Consider the following 22,755-nt stretch of genomic DNA (forward strand, 5'->3'; position numbering starts at 1 on the left):
ATGTGTGAAGCATTCATCTTTGGGAAAGATGAGAAAATCAAGCTCAACTCTCAATTTAGATCTCTTATTTAATTGACCCCCCCCCCCTTTTCTTCTAATGTGGTAGTAAATAAACCCACCCGTTTGCTGCTCCCCCTAGTACTAATATTAGGAGGGTTCTTTTCGAACTGCCACCAATGCAACATTGCCAGGCCGCTGACACACTCATAGCAGTGCCAGGTCCCCTGCTTCACTGCAGCAGCTTACAGACACCTGTGCCAGCCAACATTACTTTAAGAGTGATGTTGTCCATCCTCCCACTGTAAGAAGATGACTGAACACTGTATGACTGAATGGTGTATTGATTGGAGATGATCAAGAAGCTCTTATAGAGAAAAGTAAACAGACACCAGAGAAATATGTTTGTGAATTTAACAAAGAAGCTGCTGCTGTTCTTAGAGCTGTTGACTGTTCACCCCAGAGTCCAGACCTTAACATCACTGAATGTGTTTTGGATGATTTGGATGGTTGAGAAACCCTAAGCTTTTAAGATTGAACTGAGGGAAACATCACTTCTCTTCCAAGGAATGGGAGCTGCAAAGACAAATGATGAACAAACTGAATTAGGTGTAGTGTAGTTACTAATGTCTGTTCTTGCTGACTTTGAGGCCTTTGTATAGTGTTGTACATTTCACTGTACAATATGTCATATAATATGACATATAAATGCATTGTAGCTATTTATATAAATAAATATAAATAAATAGTACTGTCACCATTGCCTCTGTTAGGAATAAAGGAGAGGTGGAAAATTGTTCAGTAGAATTGTGGAAAAAATGACAGTACATCTGATATCACAAATATGTGTAATATTCATTCTTAATATACAGCACATGGCTGTCTTAAATATTACTGATTCATATCATGCATATCAATGACTATTAATATGCACATCAGGGCCCACCTAGCTAGCAGCTGAGAGAAGAGATGAGGTCTGACTGAAACCACTGAGCACCGGCCAGGTTCTGCTCCCAGCTTGGACTCGGCTCTCCTAGCTGCCGGCCTGTGGGAGGCTGACAGGGTGGCGTCCAGAGCCCTGAAGGCAGCTAAGCCATGCTTGCACCATTCACTTTCTGTCTAATGGAGCATTCTGCTCTCTGTTACCAAGCAAACTCACAGATCACAAACAAATGAGTGGGAATGGAAGCAAGCAGTGGGCTGTAAAATAGGCACCCGACTGTTCAGCTAAAATTGAGTAGAGCTGAATCGTTGTGCTGACTCATTTGGGTAAGTGAAATATCACTGCCTCTCCGGAAAGGCTTAATCCCTATGGCAACTGAGAGCTGCGCTTGGATGACGATGCTGTTTGCGTGATTGCAAGAACATTAAATAAATGAATTAAATACATAGGCATATGTACATACATGCACGGGAACCTGAGTAAAGTCTTATGTGTGGGTCGTACAATAAGTGGGAATTCTTTCTTTTAAAAGTGTTGTTTTGTGGTTGTTTATTGTCTTTTACTCTAAATGTGGTAAATCTGAAGGAAAAAAAAATCAACAATTTTTTGTTGATGTTATGATGCAAACAAATCTATCCTGTGACAAGAGATTAATGAAAAAAATATTTGATTAAATATATTATAAAAATATTTAAACATTATAATTGTATATATATATGTTACAATTAACAATATATAACAATCATAGTATATATATTCAACAGTTTTTATTATTTAAACAATTATTATTTATTAAAATAATTCTAAAATAAAATATATAATAAACATTCATTTAAAATTAATCAAAAAAGTAAATAAATTAAAATATGTTAATTATTACATATTTTATTTTATATATTATTAATATTATTTTAATAAATAATAATTGTTTAAATAATAAAATTATTGTTTTAAAATATACTAATTGTTCTAGTTTATTAATGACCTTGGGCATTTTCTGCACATGGTTGGATGGTTTCTGCATAGCAACTCATTCTTTAAAAAAGAAATCCCCATAGGAATGAATGGTTTGCAAAAGTTTTAGCACTGTTGTATATCACTGTGATACAAATACACCGGTAACACTCAACACATAGCACCTGCCACCTGGCAACACCCTGGCATACACCTGAGACACCATAGCAACTATCAGGGATACCACAGAAACCACGACCACCACTATACCACCAATCTAGCAAACACAAGCTACGAGCTACACCTTAGCAACTACCTGGGATACCATAGCAACTACCTGGGATACCATAGTACCCACCTAGCAACACTATAGCACCAATTTAGCAAGCACTTAGCTACACCATAGCAACCACCTAGTAATACCAGTTTGTGCAACAGCTTGTGCAACCATTCTTGCGTTTACTTCGGGACATGCACTTTTACAGTAGTAATCCTAATGCTGTGAAGGCATTAAGCAGAGCATGTGATGCATTAAAACAATACTCATTTCACCTTCTTTAATGATTACTGTAATTAATTTTCTTTTAGGCCTCAGATGTATTTCTAAACTTAGCAGCAGTTGTAGTTCCACTTGTCCACATTTTAATGGGTCAAATTATAATAAACTGAAGAGAAGCATAATTACTTCTGTATCATGACTCAGCTGACCTCTCTGCTTTTTGAAGGATAAAAATACACTCAAGTGCTATCTGCGGGGTTCAATTGGTGTCTTCTCATGCTGCTGGAAATTCACTACAAAGCCACAGAGATCAAGAAATAACTTATTTTCAGGAGGAATTTCTGTTCCTTAAATCATCGCAGAGTGATGAAAAACTGTGCCTGATCACTAATGCACCACTCTTATCCTCCCCATTAACCCTTGCTACTTCAAGTGATGCGGGGAAGGCTCCTTAAGGCTCATTTCTTAAATTACATTTGATTTCATACAATAAACACGTCAGATTCACTGATCCACCATAACGTTAACACCATTGCCTAATATTGAGTAGGTTTTCCTTGTGGCGCCACAACAGATCTGACCATTACGAGGTCTGGACTCCACAAGACCTCTGTGGCAATCTGCGAACAAGATCCTTTAAGTCATGTAAGTTGTGAGGTGGGGCCTCCATGGATCGCACCAGTGAGCCTTGGGGAACTTACCCAGCCGCGGTTAACCAGGAACATTTTTGGTAGGTACTGACCGCTGTAAATCTGGAATGTTCTGACCCAGTCATCACAGAGTGGCTCAGATTCTTATTATTTTGCTGCTTTTAACACCATCATTACCTTTAAAAACTGACTGTTCACTCGCTGATCGCTGGTGCTAATGTTATGGCTGATCGGCATATGTATAAACCATTTGACAGTGATAGTGTTAATGTTTTCAACAGTGTTGGGTGGTCTTGCTGTCATTGGCCTTAAGGTGACAGCATGATCCATACCGGCTTGCAGCTTCAGTGCATTCAGAGCATATGGTAGTGTGTACAGATGTTTTCAGTGCCATTAATAAAGACAATGAGGTATCTTGCAGAGTTACTGTTGGCTAATTACTTGATAAACTGTCAAAATTATGAGAGCCCTAAGTTGTAGAATCATAAGCAATGTGTGTGTAAGGGACTTATATACCTTTTAAAAACATTGTACATTACAACTACATTAGTACATTAACATATACTCATTACCAAATACCAGTATATACCTTTAATAGCCTATATAGCCCAATTATGTTCATAACAACAACAACAATAACAACAACAACAACAACAATAACAATAACAATAATAATAATAATAATAATAATAATAATAATAATTTAAACAGGTTACACTGTTGACAAAAGCACAGCTTCAACGTAACAGATTAAACTTCTGTTGAGAGTGTTGAGAGATCTGCCATTATTGCATCTGTGATTCTAACTCAGCTCTTTTATTCAGTGAGAAAATTGTATATCTTTGCACGAATGAGGACAGAATAAGAGTCTGAATAAAATACTACGTGATAAATGACTCAGTATAGTGTTAAATGCCATCCTTCTCTTCTCTTTATACATCACTGAGCAACTTCATTCAAATACCCTTCATTTAATACATTTTCATTTAATAGATTTTCACTACATAGATACTGAAGCTATGAATAGTATTTCCACAATGTGCACTGTAAAAAGTGTAATTCCACAGTTATCTACTCTAATTCATCAATAGTCGTGTAATAGATGACAAAATTCATGGTTTTGATTGGATTATTTTGGGATCTGCAATAAAACACTAAGACTGTAATTTTAGCTTTATTTGTATTATTAATTTTAATTTTGACATGGGCTGTTTGTATTAGAGACTTTTTTATTTAGATTTATTGATTTTTTATCTTGTATTACAGGCTTTTTTGACATGGTCTGCTTGTTTATTAGTGACTCTTCTGACACTGTTCATTGTTCATTTGAAACAGTCTATTTGTTTGCATTAGTGACTTTTATTTTGACCCAGCCTGTTAGTTGGTATTAGTGACTTTTATTTTGACCCAGTCTGTTAGTTTGTATTAGTGACTTTTATTTTGACCCAGTCTGCATGTGATGGTTGAGTGAATTGACTCCCGTCTTTTTTTCTTTCCTTCCATTCAAAGAGAATAGTGGAGTCTGACGCTCTGAGGTCGACTTACTAGATGATGCCCATGTCCATTCTAGACTCCCACGCCTCACACTAACAGAACTCTGCTCTCCACTCACACTCCAGAGCGATGGCTCATCAGTTGTGTGGTCGTACTAGATGTGTTGCCTTTTGGTAGAGGTAGGCTGCATTTCTTGGCTACTACTAAGGACTTGAAAGGCAACCTCGATTCAGAGTGATTTTGAGGACACGACTGATGTATCCATTCCAGCCCACTGAGCTTTAAGTGCCTAGTTCGTGTACATTTACATACTCATACCCAAGAGAAGGGGACAAAAAAAAAAAAAAAAAGCCTCTGGAGCAGAGATCATTTTAAAATGTTAGATTTGATTAATTTATTAATTATAATTATAGTCTAATACCACAATTGCAAGAGGTGCGACCTTTCGGCTGATCTTTTCACCACTAGCTGCCTGGTTAGACTGTTCCATTTGTGTGACCAATAGGCTACTAAGAAGGAGTGTTCACAGGACAGTCCTACAGAGAACCCGCCCTACCTCGGCTGCAGTCCAGGCTTTTGAAAGCGTCTACAGTGTTTACAGACAGTACCGGTTATATCCACATGCTCCGTCTACGTGACAGACAGCTGCTTAGTTCTGCATCCAGATTGAGGGAATTCTTACACAGTTAAAGTTAAACATTGGCGATTAATCCCTACCCGTGGGGGGCAATCCGTACGGATTACAGATAATCACACCACTGGGCAACAACACCTGAAACACACAATTATGTCGATATTTTAACCACGTAGACATTAGATTCACCTTTGAGACAAGAAGTGTGGTCCGGCCACGCTTAGCTGATGACTGTAGTGTCCCTGTACACACAGTGTCGGCCTTGTTTCCATTCCCTCTAACCTCTCAGATTACACTGTTTTTGACATTTCTTTATTCCCAGGCCAAGAAAAGGCTGGGGCTGTTTAGCAAAGCTGAAGAACAACTTCAGTCTAGATTGAGATAGCGGCATACAGAGTGACGCAGATATGTGGAAACCTTGGAGACAGCGATAGCAGTAACCTAATCACATGTATCTCCAGCTAGATAATAACGTTAAGTCCCTGGGGTTTGGATAGTGGCAGAAAAGTGACTTTCCTCAAGAACTAATATGGATGGCAGCGTTATAAAATAAGCGAGGGAGTGGAGCACTGGACTCGTATACTCACCAGCACTGTTTGTGTTATTATGGAAACAATTGGACCACTTTTCTGGTGATTTCAAGTCCTCTGTTGGAATTGTCCTTAAGGAATCCTTTGGAAACTGTGTGTGTGAGGGCCAGCATGCTGAAAATTTATTGAAGTTACTTGATTCAAATGCATACATCATTTGCACATGAATAAAATATAGGAGTAAGCTAAAACGAGTAAGCTTAAATTGTGCTACTGTCGTATATAGAGATCACCTATAGGAATATTGTGGGCTGATGCAGATGTCTAATTTTTTACCTATACATCTGCCAGTATACACACTTTAATATTAATATGTTGCAGAAATGCAGGTCTAAATCTACCTGGATTAGCGTTACAAAAAACTAGCATTTATTTTTGATTTCTTTTGAGTTACAAACACAGTAAAATGACTAAAATGCAGATACTTTAGTGCAGTAGACCAGCATCCAGTGAGGACTGGTTGTAATATTGGATGGGATCAATTGCTCATACACCGTAGCTTCACATTTGAGCCTTGTTTAATGCAATGAAGCTAGGACTTGAGCTGCCTGGTTAGCAACTGGTCACTTTTCTACATTGAAACCTTGACATCACCTACCCGTTAAACACCAAATGAACAAAATGTCCTATAAGGTCCTATAAGGTGCCTTTTTGGAAATTAGCATTGTTGCATGGGTGTAAATGGAATAAATACTCATGAGAACAATAAAAGTGTGTTAGCATTAAAACTGCCATGTAACCTATTGAATATTGCTTTAAAATATGTTGGTCACATTGAATAATCTGCCCGATACTGATCATGAAATTATGGGGGCAGCTATAGCCTGAAGGTTTCAGAAATGGGCTTGGGACCAGCAACCTGGTTTGATCCCCTGGACTGGCAGGAACATCAGTTTCTCCTTTTTCAATATTCACAGCTGTGGTGTGGTGTCCTTGAGCAAGCACATACCCCCCAACTGTTCCCTGGGTGCTGAAGTGCGTTCTCACCATAGACTGCATGCAAGATGGCTGGCTGCAGTACAACTGTTAACGCCACCCAATCCAATAAAAGTAAACAGAGTAGAGAGGAAACCTTCATTTAAAATTACTGCACATGTTTGGCTCTTCTGCACATGTTCATGGCTCCAATTGCCCTTTAATGCACCAGCACAAACAAGATGGTAGCTTCCATTTTGGCCATCTTTTGGCTTCAAAACCTTACAATGGGCGATACTGTATTCAACCTGTATACAATCTATGGTTCTCACCTCCAATCTACTAGTGTATGTTCACTGCCACGAATGGGTCGTAACGGATGGGTTAAATGCAGAGGTTGAATTCTGTTGTATGTGTTACTGATTTTTTTAAATTCTAACAATATCATTGTTTATATCTTGTACTGTATTTGATTGATGTGGAAAGGGCTTATCTATTTGGATCGAGTGCATTCAGTGCATTACCTTTCTCAGCGCTCAGACACTTGCTCGAGGTCGAGTTTTGGAATTGTACCATGGTCTGAAGCATTCGTCCCACTTTATATTAGTGACACGATTCACTGTGGCTCTGTAAACACCTGTCCAGAGGTAGCCGAATGTCTTTTTTTCTGTCTTGCAGGTGAAAGAGTGACCCAATGAAGTGGAATACTACCTTGTCAGTGTGCCGAAAGAGAAGTCACCTTGCCCCACTCCAGCGCAAGCGGAGGGAGAGAGAGAGACGTCTTTGATTGTTTGTTGCCAGCAGGGAGACGGGAAGGTCAGTAAACAAGCCTCGCTGCATTTCTGCCGCTGCTGTGTGTGTTGTGTGTGTGTCACCGCGTGCCGATCGGTTCCTGTGACTGCACCTCGGCGCGTCTGCATTGCTGCATGATTTATCGACGGAGGGGCTGCTGTCAAGCTAAATATTGCCTTGCAGTGCACTAGTCGGGAAAACAGGGGGTGGGGGGAAGAAAATCCAAGAAACACAACTTCAGATTTGGGTTTAAGGTGCTGCGAGTGGCTCGTACACCCGAGCTGAAGGTGTTGATTTACTTTCTGCGGAGTACATCTCTTTCTTGTCAGGGACTACATTTCCACCGGGGGAGAAGCTAGGGAAATGTGCTTTCAGTCTTTTCTGTCCTTGGAGCCATCGCGAATAGTGGAACCAAATGAAGTGTCCCACGGCCAACTGGAATTGCTGCCTTGCATGTCCTAGGCAAAAGGATGGCAGAGCGTTTATGGCTTATGCACTTGCAGTAGGCCCTGCATTCAAGGTTTTTGTAGTGTTAAATCTACACACAGCAGGATGCTGTGGGCTTTTAATTGCTTCCCCACAGATTGCTGCCTCACACAGAAAGTAGGTTAATTGTGTAGGATGGGAAAGCCATTCGGTGACCTTGATGAGGCGCTGCCAAGTGCAGTTACTGCAAAGTTTCTGTGTTTTCAGGTTAGCCTGTTACAGTGTATGAAATGAGCTGGGTAGCATCCAAGGTGTTCAGGGCCACTATATGAAACATACTGCAAATCAACATATCATATCAACACATTCATCTCATGCACAGTGACCCATTCCTTTGAAAAAGTAGGAGTTTTACAGTCTGTGACTTGCAAAGAAAAATGGGAAAATGCTTTTTTAAATATTAGGCTTGTCCAATTTGTTCCAAATGTAACTCAAACAGTTGGCACAGGTCCTGAAAACCATTAGAAGCGATTTTACATAGCCTTGGAATGGCCCCTCAAATTCCTCAAACAAGCTGAATTATGTATCACTGCAATGGGCCGTGTTTTGCTACGTCCTCAGCTCCTCGGTAAGTCTTCTGTGTGCATCCAGATTGTGGAAATGTTTAGCTTGTTGGACAAAGCATTAGCCAGTGACCCGCCAGTAGAGTGGCAAGACCACATGCGGTCTGCTGACAGACAGTCAGTGAGGCACTGTGCTCTTAGAGTGCCTGCCTGCCTGTCTGTCCACCACCTGACATATTTCTTTTTTGCTTCCACTCTGCCATCTGGCACGCCTCACTTCTCATTCCTCAGACGCGATTAGTCACACTCTTCCGTCACAGGAATGACAACAGTTTCACTCTGGAACAAGAAGAATAGGGAGGGAATAACATAGTTAGATATGATCAGAGAGGCTGATATTGGCTTGGCTCGGTTTTACGCAGCTTATTCAGGAGTAATCTACCGGCTAGGACTTGGTGATTCTTATAGCTTGCTATAGTCTGGAGATAGTACGCTGATACACAGTATTATAGGGGATGGGGATTTAGATGAGGTTGATTATGTAAACTGCAGAAGCTTTTTCATCGCAGGCATGAAGAAAATCTCATAAAAATCACAACGAGAAAAATATCAAAATATCATTGCAGGCATGCCGAATTGAGAGGAAATATACAGTACTGTGCAATGCACTTGAAAAATGATTTTCATCAGCAGTTAATCATTCATCAGCCATAAACTAAGTATTGGATACCTCTCTTTGCTCTCAAAACACCTATTATTATTATTGGATTTCTATTGGATTTAGATCCAGTGACTGGGAAGGCACCCAGGTTGAGATGGCTTTTGCTTTATGACCTATTCATGCATGATCATGCTGGAAGTAACCATTAGAAGATGGGTAAGCTGTGGCCTAGGAGAGGTGCACATGGGCAGAAACAGTACTCAAATAGGCTAAGGCGTTCAGGCAATGATTGATTGGTGTTAACGGGCCCAAAGAGTGCCAAGAAAACATTCTCCACACCCTTACACTGTCTCAGCAGATATTGAGATTCATCAGACCAGGCTACATTTTTCCAGGCCAGTTTTGGGAAGACTGTGCTCACTGTAGCCTCAGATTTCTCTTATTGACTGATAGAAGTTGGACAGGTTTCTTCATTGATCTCTCTCATAAATAAGGCATTTCCATCTGTAAAACTGCCTCTAACTCAATGTCTAGGCTGTCACTCAAACTCTAGGGTGTCTCAGGAGATCAGCCCTTCTGGCACCAACAATCATGCCACGTTTGAAATCATTGAAATCACACATTTTCCCCCAATTCTGATGGTTGATGTGAGCGTTATCCGACACTGCTGGACCATATCTGCATAATTTTGTGCATTGCACTGCAGCCACATGATTGTAGAAATAGATAGATAATTAGTAGATAATTTTGAGAAAAAAAAAAGTGTCCTCATAATACATTATAGACTATATCATCTACTAGAACTATCTGATATATATTTAGTAGTGCATTAGTCATCAGTCGTAAGATGAAATGTTGGTGAAATATAAATAATTTATTAATCTCATGGAGTCACTCTGACGAGGAATAGTTGAAAGTGTAAATATTCATGTTGGGTTCACTGAGACAGAATTTGTGTGAGAACTGAATGCTGCCCTGAATTATATATATAATTTCTTTGTACCAAACACAAACAAAGATCCTGGCCCAGTTTCAGATAAGATGCTTCCAAAAATAGAACAACCAACAGACAATGAACAACATGAGAAAGAAAAACGAGACACCAAAATAGACCAGTCAACTGCTCATAATGCACAAAAATAGATGCGTCTCAGGAAGAAGAAAGATGACTGTCAGTTTCATTCAGCCTCAGCGCAGGCTCGGTCTAGAAATCTTCCTTTTTTTGTTGTTTTGGGTTGGTTTAATGCACCATTCTATTTGAATGACATCATTTGCATCAATTGATAGCATTTGTTTTCTACATAGCCCTTGCTGCAATCACACTGCAGACAGATGGATTGTCAATGGTTAGTAATAGGCCAAAAACAGTGTGGAAGAAGCACATAACAACTTAAAGCTCTGCTTGCTAGTATGCAGTGCCTTTGGCCTGCAAATCTGTACCCTCGGGCCATCAGGACAAAGCTGGAATATGTGATAAGTGATGTCGAAGGTATCTGTAAACTGCACTGGATGTCAGGAGAATACCTGTCTTCAGTGAAACTGTGTAATCCCACTATATTACTGCAAATGATGATGTGCAGAGTGGGCAGTAACCACAGCTGAGTTTTATTAAAGCTGTCAGGTCTGACTGGACCTGACTGATCCAATGACATGAAGGCCTCATTCAAGACACATAACTTGAACCCAAACCTTCTGACTGCGTTTCATCACTCTGACCTATTGTGGTGCAAGTCCACTCGTCCTATTCAGTTTGACAGATGAGTGATTGGAGCACAATGCAACTTTTTTTGTTTTTAATGACTGGGAGTAACATGCATGTAGGGTTAAACTCTCAAAATACCCCGATTCGCCATGTCAGATGGTAATCACACGGAAGCTGGTAGCCTCCTTGAAAGCTACTTGTTACCAGCCTGGCCAGTCCGTACCGCTGGGATATTTCTCACCGCTTGCATCATAGAAGATGTAGTGTGTCTTCACTGATACAGAGTTACAGATGCCTTGCAATTTACATCATTTGTGTTAAGCATATGAGAGGTGGAGAACTGCATGGGCTTGGTTATGATCTCTAAGTGAGCTAAAGCATCTTAAGTAGCATCTTGTGGCGAGTGTTTATTAGCTCTGTATTTTGACATGCACGCCGCTGTGCCTTATACCAGCCCAACACCCACTTCTACGTTGGTGTCACCGCTGTGCTGAGAACAAACTATCATCCAAGTAATATCAGCAGTGACCCTATAGTGCTCCCTTTTCCTTTGATGGATGGCGGAGAGAGGGGGATGATAAATTGTGCAGGAACAGATGGGCTACAGTCAGAAACTATACCAGCAAAGTGCACCTCAAGTCAGAGATCACCCTTCATTTATTTCATTTTCAGTCAAATCAGCCATCAAGAACAAGTTGTTTTTCATTGTTCTTCATGTTTTAGCATATTTTTTTAGCTTATTCGGCTTCACCACTTTCAATGATGTTGAGGTCTGGAGTGGAATGTTTCCTTTTCTCAGTGTGAGCTTCTCGATCAGCTTCACATCCTTTCAGAGGATGTATAGAAACACCAGTGGATTGCTTTGTTGTCTAAAAGACGAAAGCTTTAGCTGCTTTTTACCAGATACGGACAGTTGTGGTGGACTACCAATGGTGGTCTTGCATAGTTGTCAGGAGACCCATTTTCTATTTTTTATTTTTTCCATCCAAAATAAAATCATGTTTTTTCCTCTTAATATCATTTGATGTTTCCCTTCTTAATAGAAGTGAGATATCTTTTATGGAATCTTCCCAGAAATACATTATATGGACAAAAGAATTGGGACACCTGCTCATTGATTATTTCTTTCAAAACTGAAGGGACTAATAAAATGTGATTCTGGAGCATTGCCATGAGGATTTGATTGCATTCAGTGACAAGACTATTAGTGATCAGGATGCTGGAGAATCACAGTTCCACTGCTATGCAGCTCAATGTTGGGACGCTTTTTACTTTTAGCATTAGGCATGGTGTCAATAGGTTGTGTTTATCATGTTTATCAGAGTCCTATTCTATTGGCAGTACTTGCTGTAGGGACCAGACAACCTGTGTGTCTGTGTGCATTTGCTCATCTGTGTCAGTTATGTTTTGCTGAATGTAATAGGCAACACCATTACTCTCCTAATGGCAGACTGGGGTTCAATTCTGGAAAAACCCACTATGCTATATTAGTAAGAGAGCTTGGGTAACATTTCTAATGTTACTTCCTCTGTAACAGGATCCTCTAGAACATTTTAAGTCACTCTGAGTAAAAGCATCTGTCAAATGCCGTAAATGTAAGCGTCTGCTTCCTATCAGCCTCAGTGGGATACCAATTTAATTGTTTTTGAAATGTAAGTATTGATTATTATTGATACTGCTGCTTTGATCTTGTAATCATTTCTATTATGTTGTAATCATGCACCCAGCATAACTGTGCTCAAGCTGGACTTTCACTGTCCAGTATGGTAATTTTAAGCAGGCAAAAATGACAAAAGCACAACACAGTGCATGGATTTTTTAATGAATAACCAGTGATTGCACTGGTGTACTGGCATGGGCTTCAGCTTTCTACTTACAATCAGTTTCATGAGTGGGACAATGGGTGTCTGTAATACTGGGTGTACACCAAATTCCATTGGTCTAAAATGCCAATTAAGCTTTGAAATGCCCAAACTATACAATGTCTTTTACATATATGAATTCTTAAAATTTACATATACATTTATTGCATTTAGCAGACGCTCCAGAGCAACTTACAAAAGTGCTTTACTGTTTACTCAGAAAATATCCTTAGCTAGTTTGTGCAGACTAGGATCCAAAGGTCCCTCTAAGTTTAGATACTACTAAATACAAAAGTCAGTATGGAGACCACAATACTTAGCATTACACCTCGCAAGTACTCTTGGAAGAGCTGGGTGTTTGAAGAGGGGACAGAAAAAAGACTGGATGTTTGTTCTACGTGGATCTTAAAGGATGGCGGGTCAAGCTGGGCCATACTTGAAGCTCAAAGGGCTCTTGGTACAGTTCAGGTTTTGACCATTACCATCCAAATGCGGAGGAGCTGGTCCAGTCTTGGCTTTGTAGGCCAGCATCAGGGTTTGATTTCGCAGCAGTGGAGAAGAACATGGCTGAACTTAGAAACGTTGAAGAAGACCCATGCCGCTGCATTCTGGATAAGTTGCAGGGCCCTGATGGTGCGCAAAGGAAGACCAGCCAGAGGAGAGTTGCAGTAGTCAAGTCTTGAAATGACAAGAGATTGAACAAGCACCTGGTTGGCCTCACTAGAGAGCAAGGGTCAAATTCTCTGGATGTTGAAAATGAGAAATCTGCATGATCGAGGCAGATTTGCAACATGAGTTGAGAATAACTGGTCATTTGATGACAACGCAAGGCTTTGTGCTTCTGTAGATGAAGTGACCAGTGAGTTCTCAAAGGAGATGGCAAGGTCATTGGGAGGTCTGGCAGTTCCAGGGATGTACAGCAGTTCTGTCTTTGTGGAGTTGAGTTTGAGGTGATGAGCTTCTGTGTGTCAGAAAGTGGGAAAGAAAGGATGAGCTGAGTGTCATCAGCGTAGTAGTGGAAATAGGCCCTTTAATATTGCATAATATATAACAGGCAATATGAATTGAATATTAACTGATGAACTGCAAATAGAACGATTGATTTGGGTTTATTAAAAGCATTAGAAGGAGCACTAAAATAAGACACTCAGAGATTAACTTAACCTCCTGGAAGGTTATATGTGTGCCATCTATTATCTGCTTGCAGTCAGCTGACTCATGGGAACAGAGGTATCATACATTTGTCCAGCGGTGGTGTAATTTACCGTTTGCTTTTTGTCCCGTTTTCTTTGAAGGGAGTGAAATCTAATCACAGTCTCTCTCTAGTCAATACTGTCATACTATACTTTTTGCAATTTTTCCATTTATTTTGATTTATTTATTTATTTTCCCCAAACAACCCATATTCTTAATCAGTGCACTGTTTGGCACTCAATATGCCGAAGCCATGGAATATGTCATTGGCACTATCGTGCTGGGCATCCACAATATTATTTGTTTCGTTTTGTTATTGATTTATTTAATGAAAGATGAAGAATGAACACCGCTCCCATCTCTCACGGTTCGCATGAAAAGGAAGAAAGCAGAAAAACAGAAAGTGCAAGAGCTGAAAAGCAGACGCTATTTCCCTGACACAAAAGCTGAATAACATTACCAACGGCGGCTCATAATTGCTATGCGGGTCACAGAGGAAACCATTTGATGGCTGAAACACATCCTCTCTAACTCGGCCAATGGGAGGAAATTGGAAAATTGGATTGTGAAGGCATGTGTCGCTAGAAGTTCACTCCAAACAAATAATTCTTGAATTAGTGCCCCTTTCTTCTCCAAATGTTATATTGATCACTATTATTACGGGTCTTTTAATCGCTCCAAAGGTTCCTCCCTGCATCCACTCACACACATACACACACAGTCTCACAAACACACTCCCTGTACCTATAATGTGTAAATGTAGTGAGAAAATGAGCAAATATGTATTTATAATTTAATTAAAGTTACAAATACATATACCTTGTACCTTCTGACAATAGGAGATGAAAAAAAACCTTCTTAAGTTAATTTATTTATATATATATATATATATATATATATATATATATATATATATATATATATATATATATATAGTACATTACAAATGAGAGTACATTGAACTGACATACTGTGAGCATCAACCACTGTTGTTCCATAACCAAAACAGGGCTGGACACCTGCCCAATTAGAAAACCCTAAAACTGTTACTCGACTGTCTTGACTCGTTATATTGACCTCTAAAATTTAAATAAACTGAACCACTAGCGAAAGCCCTGCTAGTCCTCATTGAAAATGGAAAAACAGTAAAATTATGACTTCAGGAGAATATGGTTTTGTTGATACTGGAGAGCAGCTCATCACCTACAGACTCTGCTAGTAATGGAAATACAGGTTACTATGTGAAACCGGCCTTGTGACTGGTCTTTTCCTGCAGAAGCAAAGTAAAAGCCCAAGGAGGAAATGGGGATCTGCACTAGACTTACGGCTATCCTTTTACCATCACTATTCTCTCCATTGTCTGCGCCCTTGAAAACAAACTGGACTCTATCAGCTGAACCAAACTGGAGCTGAACACAAGTCAAAAGGGAAAGTATCGGCTTATTGTTTTGCAGGTAAGACTCAAAAAGGCCAAACCTGGGGAACCAAGTAGTGACAGAGCTAGAAGCTAACTGGCTACAGTCTTTTTGTGTTAGTGTTAAAACTATGCTATAATATGCAACCATGGCAAGGTCCTACCGGTGCCATTGAAAGAAATAGCAAATAAAAGCAGAGCTTCTGTTTTTCCATAAAATTAAAATAAACTTGTTCATTCAGAGGGAAAATAAACAAGATTGTGAATTAGTGTGCTAAGCGACAACTTTTTACTATTTATACATCATAGAAAATATTAAAATACATTCCTTATCATCTTTAAATGATTCATTCTATATTCTACTATAAAAACCATGTTTTTATAGTATACCAAAAAAGACACCAAAAAGGATCTCACTGTTGTTCCACATCAGTGGAACCCACAAAATATAGAGCCCTTTTTGGCAAGAAGTGGATACTATCATAGTATATCTATACATACTTAAACAGAGTTTTTGATGTGCAAAAAAACATTGCCCTGACATCAGTCAAAGTCAGAAGAGGTTGTCTAGCTCTGAGTCTTGGCACTATGTATTGATCGGAAAGATTGCCTCCGAAATGGAGCCCTGCAGAACAGTCTGGGAGACGCCCACAAAACAAGAAAATAGCATCATTATGATTTTCTTCAATTGGATTCTGCTGGGCTGTTTGGTCTGTGTGTGAAACTCTGCTTCCTCATGTGGTGAGCATCTTTCCAATCATTTTTCATCCTTCCCCACAACCTGGACTTTATCTCAACACAGTGATGAGTCACTTCATTTGATTTGCAATCAGATGTTCCTAATTGCTCCTCTGATATTTCATTAAATGAGGGAAACATGTTGAGCACTGGGGTAATTCTCAGTGTGCTTAGTTTGGCTTTGTTTGAGGAAACATTTAAAATTGCTACATTAAAAACATCTTCTGAGATGTTTCACGTAAATCAGTGACTCAGAAACGGTAAAAAAGCTTATAATTGTGCAAATAAGCATAGAGAGTTATAGGCAAACATAAAGTTGGCTTGTTTTAGCAATGATGATTCCCGTCAATCTGTGAATTACTCGTGCGAGCCACCTCGTAATTACTTCTGCCTTTAACCTCAGATTAGTTTGAACTTCATAACAGTTTGCTGAAAGTTGGTGAGGCTGGAGAGTATAGACCTTCTCATGTCTGTACGTAAGCTGTACTACAACGCAGTGTGATTGAACTATGGCTCATTTTATCAGAAGGCTAATTATACTTCAGGAGGGTATGTTTTTTTATATAAAAACTGGAAACTGGCCTCTAGCTCCTTCCCTGAGGGTAATTTCTTACACCATCCTTATTATTGGAAGGGTATATTAAACGTAATTTTTTTTCTACAGTTTCAATCTTTGAGGAATTTCATACTCTCTTCTTCTTCTTGCTCTATAAATAGCTCACAATGACATGGATTTTCATTTGATGGTAGCTCAATGTGTGATTCCTAACTACGCCATCACCACAGTTGACAGCAAGTTAGGTTAAATTAACCATAAGTTCTGTAGCCGAACACATTCGCACAATCGATTCTTTTTCCTCGTGCTTTTGGACTTACGTTCTGTGTAACATTTGCTCTAACTATGCTCATATTCTCCTCTGGGCTGAATGAGTTTCAGTTCAGTGTTCGTTGGTCTTACCCAGAGAATGACAGTATAACATTCAGAGTCTGAGACTAACTACACAATCATGGCATACACATTGCTTGTTACTTACACTGGAATACATTCTTTGTTGATTTGCCCATCTTTTTTCTCATTGGACCCTCTTCCTTTTCATTTGTGTTGTCACTTTCATGCCAAAGTAATTCCACAAGTAAAGTCTGCTGAAGCCTGCATGCCATGTGGACTTTCTGAAAGATCACACAAAAAGTCTGCATTATCCCCCTTAGGGCCTAGATGAGTGGCGGAATTAGACAGCCCTGCAGCCCTGTGGACTTGAAGTCTGCGAGTCTCTGAATCTGGAGAAGACTGGAGATTTAGATATTAGCAATAGAGCCAGCGATTACTGTAGCTGACTTGAGGATTTTGGAGTAAACTTTTTTAAATAAATGTGCCAAAGAGGTTCTTTGGGCTAATGCCAAAGAAGAAGCACTTTAGGTAACCTAAAGTGGATTTTTGTAAATGAGAGGTGTGAGTGTGAACAATCGTGTTTTAATGTAACAAACACCCTCATAAGGTCTCTGAGTGGCTCAGAGGCACTGTCGTATCGGGGTCGCAGGTTCGAATCCCGAGCCATGCTGCTTTGCCATCAGTGTCTGGAGTATGAGATAGCACAATTTGCTGAGAGATGGCATTCTGCCCCCTTATCAGTCTTAAACAATGTTGGCTGGCACAGGTGTCTGTTAGCTGGTGTGGCGGAGCTGGGGAACCAACACTTTCCTCCGAGCGTATTGTTAGGGAGCATGGTTAGTGCTTGGGGGAGGCACAATGGTTGGGTTAATTGGCAATACCAATTGAGTGAAAAAGGGGAAAATTGTATAAATTTTACCATTTTATCATTATAAGACTGCAAGGGTTGTATACCTAAAGAGTGAATGGACATAAACATTTTTGTTAAAATGAGCTGAGGCTTCAACTTCATGTTCCTAACTATCAGCCCTAGGTCCTTCTCTCAGTAGGCCAGTGTTTAAAATGCACACAGAGAAAGCTTTTGCAGCATGGTATTTATTTGTATTTTCGCAAGGGACCATTATTTATCAAGTACACACATTAAAAAGTAACTTTTGTGCCACAACATGAGGTTGGATGTTTTTTTAATTTGTTTATTTATTTGTTTATTTTTTCTCAAAGGACCTGTAACGCTCATGAATGTAAAACAAACCAGAAGGTTTATTTAAAAAGCATCAATCCAAAAGAGAAAAGTCGATGCCAGGCAAAGTTATAAACAGGAAAATCAAAACACAATACATGGAACATGGCTAATTAGTGTGGTGGGTAAACCAGCTACAATCAAAACCACAGAGCAAGCAGACTAGCAACCAGAGTGAAAAACAAACAAACAAAAAAAAACAATGAGATATCGAAATAGGCCAAAACACCTGAGACTTGATTGGCACACACTAATAACAGAGCCAATAGCTAAGGTAAAACAGACAGGCTTATATAATTTATAAACATAAGTGAAATGCATTAGCATTTAGGTGACGATGTTCTGGAATCAGTACAGTTGGTTGGCTGAGGCATGTGACTCAGTTTTAAGTCCATTAGGTTGTAGGAGGAGTCCACTGTAGGAGGACCAGGAGAATCAGGAAGCAAGACAGAACCATAATATATTATGTACACATACACTATATGGCCAAAAGTATTAGGACACCTGCTCATATGTTGTTTCTTCTTAAATCAAGAGTATTCAAAATATCTGTCTCTACTGTCCAGGAAAGAGGTTTTACTAGATTTTAGTGCTGTGAGGATTTGATTGCATTTAGCAACAAGAGCATTAGTGAGGTCAGGATGTCCTCATCCCCAACTCAGCAACTCATCCCAAAAGTATTGGATGGAGCACCATCCATCCTTGCAGAGAACACACTTCCACTGCTCCACAGCTCAATGCTGGTGGGCTCTGCACTTCTCTAGCCCCTGCCTGGCATTAGGCAGCATGGCACCAAATGCATTCATTAGAAGGGGTGTCCACAAATATTTGGACATATAGTGTATTTAAAAAAACACCTTTTTTATACCACTATGTCAATATGCATACAGTGTGAAGAAAAATAATAACAAGTAAGTTGTGTATTACTTCAAAATGTTAAGTCTGGTTTGGGAGATGTCAAACTACTCTTAAGGTTTTTGGTCAGCTGTATGTTCTTATTAATGGCAATTTCTTGGTTATTATATACAGCCACTAATTTGCTGCTAACTTCTTTTGTTCAGCTGCAGAACTGAAATGTCAGTTAAATTAACCCCCTTCCCCTGTATGTAAGCCCACAATTTGTCACTCGTATAACTACATTGCTGCCATGATTATCATCATCTTCATAGGCCCCAAAATAGACCCCTGCGGGACTACAATATGTGCTAAACCAAACCAAACGGTTATTAAATAATTTACAATGGTTTCTGCATTAGGATTAATAACTTAATCATAAACCTAGGGATAATGGAGTTCACAGTAAGGAATCACTTTATACAAAAACATTGTATGTCCAAAAAATCTACTTTACAGAAGAAAGAAAAATCTTTCCAAAGAAGTCAATGCAAATCAATTTGGTGGAGCATTTTGATTGGTCCACTCTTCAGGAGATTTTGACACAACGAAAGAACAACCAGATTCACAAAAAGTGAAAAATGACAACAGTGGAAGGTTTTAGTGTGACAGTTGCGATGGGTATTTTGCATTAACCCCTTAAAACAGCCTGTAGTGTTATTACAAACTTCTACTACAATTTGTAGGCCCACCGATTTGTACAGGAGTCCCAGTAGTTACTGAGTAATACATCTTAGAGTGTAACAAGCCTTTCTGCATTAAGGGGTTTAAATGATGTAGTCGAATAACAGTACAATTATTATCTCTTTGTGTTTAAGGTTTTATAGATAAGATGAGTATAAATTAGATGAGTCTCCTCTGCTCTGAGGATGTTGTACAGTACATGGCTGTAATTAACACTGAATAAAGTTTCATTTTGAAGGAAAAAAGAAAAGAAATTGTGGCTTTATCATCCCGCTTCCAGCAGCTTCTCTATTCTGCATGTAGCGGTTCTGCATACTGTTGCAAAAGTACAATAAAATCTCTGTCTTTGTGCAAACAGTGCTTATGAGTTTCATACAGAGATTATTTTTACCATTTTGTTCTGACTTTATTCAGTGATAGTTTCAATAAACACATGGTTATGATCTTGGGAAGAGTATTATTTGACTGAATGATAGTGAAAACAGCTAATTTAAACAAATATTCTCTGCTGTAATTTTAGCACTGTGGAGAAATGCAAAGTGGATTGTTGCTGTGATACACATCAGCATACAGTACAGATCTACATTGAATATAGAAGTAAATAGAAAAGCACAGATGATTTTATCTGTGGGTTTATCTGTAAATGGGGTGGGGGGGGGGTGCAGGGTAGAAGAACTGTCGCGTAGAAGGCTATCAAAATTATCCCATCAGGGAAGCTACCCAGCTGCATTACTGCACAGAGTCATTACTGCCAGGGTTTGTGTAGTGGAGCTCAGAGAGTTCTATGGATTACTCAAGCTAGACTGGTAAACACTTGGCACTCCTGCAAGTGGGCTGAGGCTCAGACCTCATGTTCCTCACCATCAGCCCTGGGGCCTTCATTCAACAGTTCAGAATTTAACATGTACACAGAGAAAAATCCCCAGTGCTTTATGAACATAGGAGCAGGAGATGGGAATTGTATGTCCACATTATTTAAGGGACCAGAATGTGAAAGGAGGTCAATGTTTGTTGTATTGTCACAGTAATGATAACCTTGTATCTTCATTTATTTTATATCATTTTTGAGTAATTTATGTACTTGGCAGCCATTTTTATACATTGTGTCAACATTTAATTATGAATGAACCAATAGAATAGAAACAACTCCATTGACTTTCATTGACAGTTAAGAAGGTTTCTCCTTTTCTTGTATATCTTGCTGCTTTGAAGATACAAGGTTCTTGTGCAAAAGTGACCATATGCTATTTCAGACTTTTCAAGTGACATCTTTAATAACCTGTTAGATTTATAAGAAAATTTTGATTTAATTTCTTCAAATTTGCTTTGACATTTTGCATGTTTATTAAGATGGGCAATGACATCAGACATATATCCTCATTGGAATATAATTCATTTATTAATTAATGTTATATATTAAATACTATCTGCAATTTGACCAATATGTAAAAACAAAAAGTGTGTTACTGTGCTAAAATCTGAATTTTGTTCATTTTACTTTTATTTGTCTTTGTGCAAATCCAGGTGAATTCAGTCAAAAACTCTACATTTTATTTATTTTATATGTTTTGTATTTTATATTGCCAAATGTGTGCATGAAAAGTATTGGATATCAGCACAATTCCCATATCAGTGCATTCCAATTTATGTGAACCATCTATTTAGAACCTTCAATTAAATACCCCTACTTGCCCCCTTGATTTAATAACTCTTGATAAATTCCTCTACTTGATCCCTAGATTTTAGAACCTGTAATAAATTCCCCTACTTAAACCACAGGCTTTAGAACCCTAGATGAATTCCCCTATTGAACCCTGGATTTTAGAGCCCCATGAATTTCCATATCAGTGCATCCGTATTGAATGTGATAACAGTTGTTACCCATTAAACCCTTATTAAACACTTATTTGTCACCTAGTAAGAACCAGAATGTATTTTGGTCATTACTATGACGCATATAATAATGCATTTTTATGGCCAATCCCAATTTTAAATTTGTTATGGCTAAACTGACTGTATTAGCCTTTTTTTTTAGCCTGGCGCTCACAGTATTTGGGCTAAATAAGCACATTTACAGTACTTCCTATTAGCCAATGTTGAAACTTAGATAATATTATTTATTTTCTAATACTCACACAAGCATTCAAATAAAATGTTAGTGCACTGATTGCCTCATGTAAGTTACATCACACACAAAAAACAAACAAACAAACAAACAAACAAACAACCTACAGCTGCATTTATTTGGCTCAAACTTCTGCTAATATAAATCTTGGACAGTTCTGATTTGTGCATCCCTAATTACTTTAAAAGTGATGTGTACAGGAAGTGTGGACACCTACTGTACAGACCTTCAGGGTTTAAGGGATTAAAGCAGTGACTGAATAGAAGGGTGGGAGGCAACATTAAAAATGGTCACACTCGGGTCAAGAAGGCTTCTATGCCATTGGGACAGGAACATTTAAGCTTTCCGGATACTATGAATGGGGCTTATATAGTGACTGGATTACTCAGAGAATCGTCCCTTTCAAATTGTCCTGGTGCAGTACGGCAAATTGACTTTTTTAGGACATATCACCCAGATCACGGAGGCCTAGCACCACCACCCCAAACTTCTTTTTTTTAGTATATATCCCCACAGATCAGTTAAGTCCATTTGAACTCCTTCAGAGGGCCTGCTTAATTGAACCGCAAGAGGCTAAAGCCACACAACAATTACTTGATTTTTAGCAGAAGGAGTGTCAGGGGAACTGCTCCCACTGAAGCTCAAGTCTGTTGTAGCTGATGATGTACGGGTTGTGCCGAGCAGTTCTATTCAGACGGGATTACCTTGTGTGCTCTCCTGACAGATGAGTAACCATGGCAATCTGGGCAGTTCTGCAGTGGTCAGAGCCTTTCTTCCTATAGCCCTGGACATGTAACATAACCACCAGCAGAAGCAAGAAACAGAAATGTTCATAACCGCTGTGTAAACCATTGCTTTTGCATAAAAAGAAGCTATACCTGCCATTTAAAGCAAC

At 39.1% G+C, this 22,755-nt stretch overlaps 1 protein-coding gene across 2 annotated transcripts in view; it reads left to right on the forward strand.

Annotated features, from left to right (window-relative positions):
• The window catches only part of LOC140564053 (leucine-rich repeat and fibronectin type-III domain-containing protein 2), a 155,484-nt gene that overhangs the window by 47,620 nt on the left and 85,109 nt on the right, over positions 1 to 22,755 (forward strand). For both annotated transcript variants that reach the window (XM_072689114.1, XM_072689115.1), the window contains exon 2: positions 7,355 to 7,492. The gene's annotated coding sequence lies outside the window, so the exon portion shown is untranslated. The remainder of the gene's footprint in view (positions 1 to 7,354; positions 7,493 to 22,755) is intronic.

The sequence above is a fragment of the Salminus brasiliensis genome, chromosome 10 (genome assembly GCF_030463535.1).
Source record: "Salminus brasiliensis chromosome 10, fSalBra1.hap2, whole genome shotgun sequence".
In the NCBI taxonomy this organism is placed as follows: Eukaryota; Metazoa; Chordata; class Actinopteri; order Characiformes; family Bryconidae; genus Salminus; species Salminus brasiliensis.